Here is a 10,936-nt window from a genome sequence, read left to right as displayed (position 1 = left end):
TTGGACGTGTATGTGTGAGAGAGAGAGAGAGAGAGAGAGAGACAGAGACAGAGACAGAGAGAGATAGAGAGAGACAGAGAGAGAGAGAGAGAGAGTATTGATTGTCTCCTTATTTTAGTTTAGTTTAGTTGTCCAAAGATTTATTGAAGCAGAATGAGGCGGTCAGATACTTGTTGGTAAAAAGTAGTTTTAATGGAATTCAAAAATACTTTTCAAAAGGCATTCTTGCACAAGTTTTCTTCATAAAGTAGATTATGTTCTAAACTTTTTTCTAAATCTTTTAGGAGTGTTGATAACTAGAGGCAATTTCTATTCCAAATCTATCTTATGCTCCTGAAAAACTGCAGAAAGGCTCCTAAAAGCTGTTTCTTTAAGATAGGGAGGGGTTTCTTTTTTATTCTTGCAGGTTATATATTGCTGCACCAAGTGTGCACAATTTTCACTTAAGGTCATCATGATTCTGAGAAATTTTATTGATGACCTCTACACCTCTAGTTTCAACTGTCATAATCAGAAGGGTCCTTTTTGAAAGAGTGTCAACCAGAGAGAGTGAATCCAGATTGGTTTCCCTCAGGTTCAAGGAAGAAAAGTTTGAAAGAGGCAGAGCAATCCTGTTCTCCTCACCATCCAGCAGTTTCATGTAGGTGGCACTCTCAATGTCAAGAGCCATCTAACATTCAGCAGATTCAGTATTCCTGAAGGTGTTGAGCCATTTCTTCCTTCTTGCTCTGAATCTTATCCTGCAGGTGGCTAAAATGTCTTAGTAATTAGCAACTCCAACGGAAAGTTCTCTTCTGTTTCATGCATCTGGCATTCCAGAGACTCACTAGTTTCTTTGAGTGCAACTACTTTACAGGTGAGGGACTGCACCTGTCTCTGGTACTCACTTGACTCCTGCTTCATCTGGCACAGGGCATCATTGTTTAGGTTAGCAGCCTCAGAGAGGTCAGCAAACTTGAACTTGTGCCATTCCACACCCTCCTGAAAGTTCCTGGCAGCCATGCTTTCATACTGCTAGTGTACATCATGCAAGGCTTGCCTACATATTTTGAAATTAGTTTCACTTATAATGAAAATTCTGAGATCTAAATTTATTTTCTTTCCAAACACTTGCCTCTCTTTCATTGATATTCTTTTAGAAGGACATGCCTGGAATTTTAGATAAATATTTGTTATCTCAACAAGTTCTAGCTGAACATTATCAGATATTTCATTCACCTAACCATCATACCTTCATGATGCCAGAGCATTTCATGAGGGCCTCTTTTAATATTTGTTTAAACAATAATTTTTGTTAGTTATAGTTTGATTACTAAAGTTACCAACTGTCTATGGTAATTTATTCAACCATATTCCTTCACTCTTGGTTTGTGTGTGTGTAAAGCCTTATTTAATAAAAGCTACATTGTAGAAATTAGGATTATTATGAGATATGTGTATGGCACTGAATCTGTATATAGTTCCCTGAACACATTTATATTATTTATTTGTGTCCTCTTCCCTTTTTCTTTTTCACTCACCTCCACCCTTATGGCACTATATATACATTTTTCCTATTCTCTTTTGTAACATTATTCCTAAACTTATTTACTTCTCCAGTACCTGATACACAGGAGGAACATTTTTGAACTATTATGTATTTATTTAGATTTTTAGAAATCACAGGTTTATTTAATGAAAAAGATATTAGTATTGTGCATGGGGGGGAAATATCCTATCCTATAACCTATCCTTATATTTTTTAATGTCAGGCTAGAGCTGAAGATTTAGGAGGTGAATTTACCATGTTAATTTTTATGATAAATATATATTAAAATATATACATACATTTTATTGTATATGATGCTTTTGTAGAAAGGATTTGAAGTAAAGTGCAAATTAAATAGATGCACACATATGTATATATGTATATGCATATTTATGTATTTGAAAAATTAGCAGCAGAAAATAAGGATCATAAAAAGGAGGAGAGAGAAACATTCCAGAAGGGAAAAGTAACTGAATATTAAATTCTTTTGTGAATATTGTTGTAGACAGAAATATTCAATATGCTAATATTAATCATTTGATTTAGTTATCAGAATAAAGGCATATTGATTTCTAACAAGAAAAGATATTTTCATGGCATCAAGCTGTAAAACAATTATTTTGTAGGATTATCTTTAGTCAATGTTGAGCAACACGCTGGGCAATGTCATCAAGGAAAGAGTTAAAATATGGAAGAGACTATTTCTCTGACCTTTGGTAATGCAGACCACTGGAAGTAGGTCAACTGAACTTCTAAACTTCTAAGATATTTCCCACCACAAATTATATAAAGATTGACCTTAGTTCTTTGATTTGTTTGTACTAAGGTCTCTGAAACAAGTCAATATGTTGACATTTTCCATGATACCATTGTGGACACAATAAAATTGTTGGCCTTATAATGATATAGTTAATAAATACTGACAAATTAAATACAAACCTACTTTCTACAATAAAAATGTTGGTTATTTCTGAAAAAGGTCTTTGCATATGTATGTAAAAATCTTTTTATCACAGTTTTTTAATTGAATATTTTACTTGTTTTCTTGGAATACTTTTTGAAAAAATTTCCAAATTCTTTTTTAGGTTGTTTTTACATTTATTTATTTTTGAGAGAAAGAGTGAGACAGAGTGTGAGTGGAAGAGGAGCAAAGAGAGAAGGTGACCCAGAATCTGAAGCAGTCTCCAGGCTCTGAGAAAGCATTCAGCACAGAGCCCCATGTGGGGCTCGAACCCATGAACCTTGAGATGATGGCCTGAGCCAAAGTCAAACACTTAACCAACTGAGCCACCCAGGTGCACCTCCAAACTCTAATAATGACCCAAGATGGCTTTTTTATTAGAGATAAGCTTTCTTAAACTGAGGCTACGTGTATTGAAATTAGAGATATATTTATATTGATAAAGAGACAGTAAGTAGTAAAAATAAAAAGACCATTTTTTTCATCAGGAAAGAGTTAAAATGTGGAAGTGACTATTTCTAAGGACAGCTTCATTCTTCATTGGGTTACCGTATTTTCTAATGCAAGAATCATGAAATAGGCTTTCTTCATTATATAGGTGGGATTTACCTCAGTTTTTAGTTTACAATTTGAAACTTTTATTTTGCTGCCTAGCTTTATTTTTAAATAAGGCAAGCTGTGTTAGACAAAAGAAATATAATGTTGAGCTACCTGTATGTTTGTTTTCTTCAAGAATAATAATTTTATTTATCACAAATATGCTAGTAAAGTATTTCTGTTGTTCATCACTTTATACTTCTATAAAACATAGCAAAAGGGCTTACACATATTCATCCTGCTCTAAAATGATTAAAACTATTTCTATATCATTACAGAAGAATTGATCAAAATATGAATAGAAAATCATAAGACGTGCCTGGGTGGCTCAGTTGGTTAAGTGTTAGACTCTTAAATTTGACTCAGATCATGATCTCAGATTGAGCCCCACATCAGGCTTTGTGCTAATAGTGTGGAGCCTGACTTGGGATTCTCTCTCCTTCCTCTTTCTTCTCTCTCTCAAAATAAATAAACATTTTAAAAGAGAAAAATCAATGAAAATGATAAAAAATAAATTAGATATGTGAATATATTCTTGGTCTTCCTAATGATGCATGAAATGCAAGTAAAAACAATAGTGTAATGTTTTCTTATACAATAAACTTGCAAATTAAAAAAAAATCAGTGCTGACCAATAAGTAGTCACAAGCAATTTGTTCACATAAGGTAGAGTACCAAGTAATACAACTTTTGAGAGGACAAACTGTAAATTTATTATTAAATTTTAATGCACCCACTATACTAATTTACTCCTTACAATTTATCCTATATAAATATTTTGATGAAAGAGAAATTATATAAATATTCTACTATATGTAAAACCTAGAAGAATAATAAAATAAGTTCACAGTGCTTTTATTCTCAGAAAATTTATTTTATTTTTTCATGCTAAGAGGTATATAGACTTAATTCAAAAGAACGAATCAATTGTGCCAAGATTATAAATACATAGGAAGCTTATCAATCTAATGATCTGCATGAGATGAATTTGTAACTGTAACTTAAGCCGTCCTTTTGTTTATTTTATCATTATGCCAGTCACTTTACCCCAGATTCTAACTGGCTTCTGCCAAGTGCACGCCATTCTCACATGAAGTTAATCTGTAGCACCTGCTTGAATAATCTGTATTATATAGGAAATAACTCAAATAAACTTAGTTTTATTGTCATCATCATCACCATCATCTAAATGACTTTCCTTGATCATCACTTTTCATACACACACACACACACACACACACACACACACACATTTAAAGCTAAATGGAGCTTTTAATATTTTTCAAAATAGAATGGAGTATTATACCTGCAAGTGACACTTAGACTACTTTGATAGATATGTATGATAAGCATGTAAATATTCTTACCGTAAGAAATTTTTATCTTCAAAATAAATATAGTATTTAAATTTTGTTTTTTTAAGAGTACAGCAAGATAATGTCATAGGCACTGAAGTGTATAAATCATCTCTATTTTCATGCTCAGTTATACACAAACCTCAGGCTACAAAGTCAGGTTGTCTTCTCTAAGAATTTATTGAGTGTGGCATCTTGTTCAGTGAATAGCAGAGGGAGGGAGGCTGGGGAAAGATGACTTTGAAGACTGATTGTTCCATGATCTTTGTAGCATGGCTACTGCCCCATGCGTAAATGTTAAATAGATGTAGTTGTCATGAAGACCAAACTAAACAATACAGAAAAAGTCTGACTGAAGAAGGAAACCTGTGTAGCCATCACAAAGTAAAACAATCAGCGATGCGTTGAGGGCATCCTCTCACAGATATTTCCTTCTGTATGATGACTGCCTGCAGGAAAGGATATTAAATAAGGAATATCCTAGTTTGAATTTTGCAGTGTATCTTCATTAACCTACTACCTCCTGGTGTTTCACGCTTCTAATCATACGGTTTTGAGACTTCCTGAAAGAAGACTGAGATTAAGGAAAAGTTTGCCTCTAGACAGAAGTTACATTGAGAGAGATTCAAAAGTTCAACTTTCTGTACTTTTATCTTCATACTTTATTTTTGTTCTACCATTTATCCACTAAGGAGTGTGTACCCATGTCCACTTTCACCTTTCAGCTTGAGGAATTCAAATGTATTTCTAGAGGTATTTCTACCTCTATCTAGTCTTCTACATAAGCCAGTGATGCTATATATTCATGTACTGGTTGTGTGTGTTTGTGGGTGGGGTGGAGGGGAGGGGAGGTTATATAATTTGGCATGAAAAAGATCTGTGTGCAAATGCTGCTTTTTTCATATGCTTACTTAATCCCTTAGTGTCAGCTGACAAACTTAAGGACAAAGACTAATACAGGATTAAGGATGACAGAGCAGAAATAAAGGTAGAGCTTGTAATGTTGAATAGTTTCACTATCCATGGATATCCTGCCTTTGTATTTTTTTGATACATAAGATAAACAGTACCATATTTGTTTAGCTTCACTCTGATGCATCCTTTAGAATTATAACAAGTTTATGACATAACATTTTGACCTGTCAGTGATGTTAATTTGCCATGTATGTTCCTTTAGCTAACTAAGGATCATATAAAATATATTCTGTTTGATATGCATTTGTGATGTTATGAACCAAACAAGGGTGTGTGTGTGTGTGTGTGTGTCTACTCCTTCAATCCATGAGTACAACTATCTTCCTAGGACACAGAGGTAGAAGTTAAAGGACTAACTGTAAAAAGACAGGCACTAAGGAAGCCATGAGATAACATTTTTTCTTGTAAAACACTAAATCCATACAGATATTATAAGGCAGTTAAGCGGAGGAAGTGAGACTAGATAATAAATTTCCAAAATTAATGAAAATATTTACCTAGGCACATTCTGGAAGAGTGCTTTTTACAGAGTGTGATAGATGATTACACAAAACAGTTTCCATACAATATTCTAGTTAATTGCCTTAATAATGAATTAGGTAATAGTTACTTCCAGTCATAAAAACATTTGGTCCACAGTTCTGATGAATGGCTATGTCACTTTTAGCAGTTTAGTAGTTATTTATAGGTTTGTGCTGAAGATTAATGCAGATTACATTTATTTGTTCCTGATGATTTAAAAGGTTAGTCTTCATCTAGATTTTCTCAAACACTGTGGGAAGAAAGATCTGGAAATGGACTCAAGGAAAATGTATAAAGGATAATACTATCCAATCTCTGCTCCAATAAGATTAAAATGAACATAAAGGTATTTCCTTTAGGTACCCATCCTGCCTGAAAGAGTAAGCAGTCATCAAAAATCCAAATAGTGGCATTCTTAACAGTTTGATACTCACCAAAAAAACCCTACATTTGTCAGGGTGCCTGGGTGGCTCAGTTGGTTGAGCGTACTGCTTCATCTGAGGTCATGATCTCACGGTTTGTGAGTTCAAGCCCTGTGGGGGCTTGGGGCTGACAGCTTGGAGTCTGGAGCCTGCTTAAAATTCTGTGTCTCCCTCTTTTTCTGCCTCTTCACTGTTCTCTCTCTCTCTCTCTCTTTCTCTCTCTCTCTCTCTCTCTCTCAAAAATGAATGAACATTTTAAAAACGATATTTGTTTACACTGTTTCATGCTAGGGTGAATTTATTTATTTATATCCCCACCCCATCTTCTCTTACAAGAGAGATAACATATTAAATGGATGTAAAATAGTTGTCCGAGAAAAGTGATTCATTTAAGAAGGACAAAAGTTGCATTTGGCTCATTTTATTTAAGTAACGGAGTTCTTAAAGGGAGGTCTTGGATTACTCTGCTTTAAAAAACCTGCTAGAAACCACTTCAGACTAGGAAAATATCTGATAAAGATTAAATATACTTTTGTTTTATTTTCAAACTGGAGTGACTGTGTCTCATTGACCATATCCTCAGGTAGCAGGTATGCCAGGCCTAAATCCAGGTGGAAGTATGCATAAGTGGTTCACCATTTCATACACGTGGGCATGTAGCCACAGCAGAAACGGCAATAATTTCTGTGAAACTTTCCCTTCTTATACTAAAGCTATATACTATACCTTTGAGTGAGTCCAATTAGAGGGCTTTATCTAAAATTTTTGGCTAAAGTAACTAGTCATGGTGCTGTTAATGGCAATTTTATGGGTATCAGTTGGGAAATTCAAAATAATAAAAAAGAAACAAAATTACAGTTGCTCAGAACAGGGAGATCAGGAGAAGAAATCTAAGCACTGGTTTAGAAAATCTTATGAATATTATTCTGAATGACTGAATTTATAAAATTGTGTTTGTATGATTTCTTTTTAAAATTCAAAGTACTTTATGAGACTTCTTCAATGGTATAAGGTTTATGAACATCTGTGAATCAATTTATTGCTTTGATGTACAACACATCAATCTCATTACAGTGACTCATATATATTTTTTATTAATAATTCTTCTAAAAGTCACTCGAGCAAATAAAAACAGAAGCTACGGCATACATTCTGTTTTAAAAATATGAATCAAAATTATTCTTAGGATGTTTCATTGAGGAAGACTTTTGGAGTTTTATTGTATTTCAAAACATTTTACTAGTTTAATCCATTATTCATATTCTTTTAGAATTAGATAAGGAAAATTATTAGAGAATTTTACTATTTTACTGAATAGACAAAATTTAATACTGGAAACAACTTCATTAGATCAATGCATCTCGACCCAAAATAGAATTTTGATTCATTGTTCTCCAACCTCCCACCCATTATTGAGCCCCCTCTATGGAATTAAAAACAAATAAGTTGTTTTTAATCCACTAAAAGTTCCTCTATAATTGTCACTAGTGGGTTCTTATTTTACCATCTCGAGTCAGATTAATACTACTTGACTCCCTGTGTGACCTTTTTCCAGTATGCATTCTTAGTTGACACATGCTTTTCTTTAGAGACACCCCCAAATAAATCCCAGGATGCATTAATACTTAAAACAGAGATCTTTTTTTTTCCTCATTCAAAGAGAAAAGTGAACAATAAATTAGTTTCTTATCACCACATGTCACCAGAGCCGTATTTGGAACAATTTTTAAAGATATAGGGAAGTTTGGGGAAATTTTTTTTAAAAAATGGAGGTGCCTGTGTGGCTGTCAGTTGCACATCAGACTTCAGCTCAGGTCATGATCTCACGGTTTGTGAGTCTGAGCCCCATGTCAGGCTCTGTGCTGAAAGCTCAGAGTCCAGAGCCTGCTTCGGATTTTGTGCCTCCCTCTCTCTCTGCCCCTTCCCTGGTCATACTCTGTTTCTCCCTGTCTCCAAAATAAATAAAAGTTAAAATTTTTTTTAAAAAAGATATGGGGAGGTCTGTGCTCAGTTGCTCCTTTCATGTAGAATGTTAAGATAACTCCTAAGTTAGATTATCAATGTGTGGTTATGCTTCTATTGTTTCTACAAACATAAAAACTAGGAAAACTCCAATTTTTTCAGCAATTGTATTCTAGGAGTGACTCATCTGACAGTTGATGTCACACCATTACTGACACTTAACTGACTTTAACTCTCTCTGCACTTTAAGTGAAAAAATACAAACAAGCATAGTACAAACATGAGTAACTGGGGTAATTGTCACAGTACCAGAAAGTGAATTGGTTTTTACTCAAAGTATCATAAAACTTTTGAAATGATAAATTAAATCTGTAGTTATAATCTTATAAATAAAGATAATTCTTTTAAAGAATAGTAAAGTTCACGATACAGCTTGCTTTTTTTTTTAAAGCCTTAGAAAGGGAAAAAATAGAACTGATGACAATGATAAAGCAAAAATTTTGTCATCTCATATCAATTTGAATGACATGTTATGTTGCTTTCCTGTAAAATGAATACTTAAAAAATATTTTTTGTTAGATTCAAATATGCAATTGTGTTTATTTTTTAATATGTCTGTTTGAGGAGGAAAAATCAAGGTTGCAAAAAGTTTTAATTTTTCACAAAAACTAATTAAGATATTGTCAGGGATGAGAAAAAAATTTTTTTATGCGGCAGGACCTCATAAAAGGAAATATGGTCCGTTCTTTAGGGGATGGATGTTACCTCAATATACAGGATCTCCAATTTTACCAGCATTTTAATATATGAAAACACTAAATTACAAAAATGTGAGTAAAAATTGACATAAATGGGTGAAAAATTAGTTATCCCAAACTCTTTATATCCAGCCAAATTCTCTTTTATGTGCAATTGATAAAACATAATTTTATATATAACATCTTGAAAGTGTATATCCATGTGGATCCCCTTGGGAAAAAATAATTTGGATGTGCAATAAGATTAAAAATGAATAAAAGCATTTATGATGATGAAAAAGTTTAAAAAACAGTTTTAAATTATTTATTATATGTTTAAAAATAACTATCCTAGGGGGAAATTCCAAAATATATCTGTGTATAGGATTAATTGAGCTTATTAGATATGTGGGTTTATAGTTTTTCTTAAATTGGAAGATATTTTTTATTACTTCTATAAGTATTTTTCCAGGTTCTTTTCACTGAAAAGGATTGTCTGTATGTGTATGAGAAATTGTTCCATGGATCACTGATGCTCTGTTTATGTTTTCCTTTCTAATCTCTCTCTCTTTTGTTTATTTTTTGTCTGTATTTCATTTTAGATAGCTTATATTGTTATAGCTTCAAGTTCACTAATATTTTCTTCTGCAGTAAATGATCCACTCTTAATGTCAGCTATTGCATGTTTTATTTCAGAAAATATTTATTTTTCTATCTCTCAACATTTGATTTAAGTTATGCGTTGGATTTTCTATATCCTCCAAAATCTGAGTATTCCTCTACTTTCTTGTACGATATATAGTTAAAATAACGGCTTTCCTGTTTCTTGTTTATTAATTCTATCATCTGTGTCATTTCAGGGTCTCTATTTTTTTTTATTTTTAATGTTTATTGTTTTTGAGAGAAAGAGACAGAGCATAGGCAGTGGAGGGACAGAGAGAGAGAGAAGGAGACACAGAATCTGAAGCAGGCTCCAGGCTCTGAGCTTTCAGCACAGAGCCTGACATGGGCTCAAACCCTTGATCCCTGGAATTGAGAGATCATGACCAAAGTGGAAGTCAGACACTTAACCAATTGAGCCACCCAGGTTCCCCATCAGGGTCTGTATCTATTGAGTAAGATTTCATCTCCTTATGGATTTTCTGCTTCTTTGCATACAGATATTTTATTAAATAACCAAATGTTGTGAATTTTACTGTTTTGGGTATTGGATGTTTCATATCCCTATAAACATTCTTGATATTATTCTGAGGGACAATTATTTTGAAAACATTTGATTCCCTGCAGGCTTGCTTTTAAGATATGTTAGATGAAACCAAGGCAGCCATAAATTTAGGACTCATTTTACCCCATGACCTAGCTAAAATCCTTCTGAGAACTTTCCTTTATGCTCTGTGAATCATGAGTTCTTTTCTATTTTGGCTGTGGCTATTAGAATTATTCCTGACTGTGGTTTTCTTTCAGATTAAGTGGTAATATAATCCTTACAGATAGTTCTTTCACTATTCTGTGTTAGTTTCCTCACCATTAGGTGAGTCATTTCTCAGCCAAGAGCTGTAGGATGACTGTCTTTGCCAATTTCTAGAAACTTCTCTTGTGTAGACCTCTCTTCTATAGTATTCTGCACATGAGGCTCTAGTCACCTTACACAGATACTCTGTTCTCCTTCTAGAGAATTGCATTTTTACCATAGAGACTTTGGGATTTCCTTTCTGCATTTTGGACACACGTCCCTGACCCCTTTTGGTTTTAATTTACTATGTAAGTTGTCTGGTAAGTTCTTGTTACTTTTCAACACAGCTTCTCTTTTGAAACTTTCATAATCCATTGGTAAAATATAGGAAAGTTTAGATAGTTGTATATTTACTCCCTTTAAA

General features: G+C 33.4%; 1 pseudogene; it reads right to left on the bottom strand.

Annotated features, from left to right (window-relative positions):
• Window positions 1-439: 439 nt before the first annotated feature.
• Window positions 440-1,125, bottom strand: LOC115272494 (annotated as a pseudogene).
• Between the last annotated feature and the right edge of the window lie 9,811 nt (window positions 1,126-10,936).

Source organism: Suricata suricatta, chromosome 11 (genome assembly GCF_006229205.1).
Source record: "Suricata suricatta isolate VVHF042 chromosome 11, meerkat_22Aug2017_6uvM2_HiC, whole genome shotgun sequence".
Taxonomy (NCBI): Eukaryota; Metazoa; Chordata; class Mammalia; order Carnivora; family Herpestidae; genus Suricata; species Suricata suricatta.
This window is presented reverse-complemented; position numbering and strand designations above follow the sequence as displayed.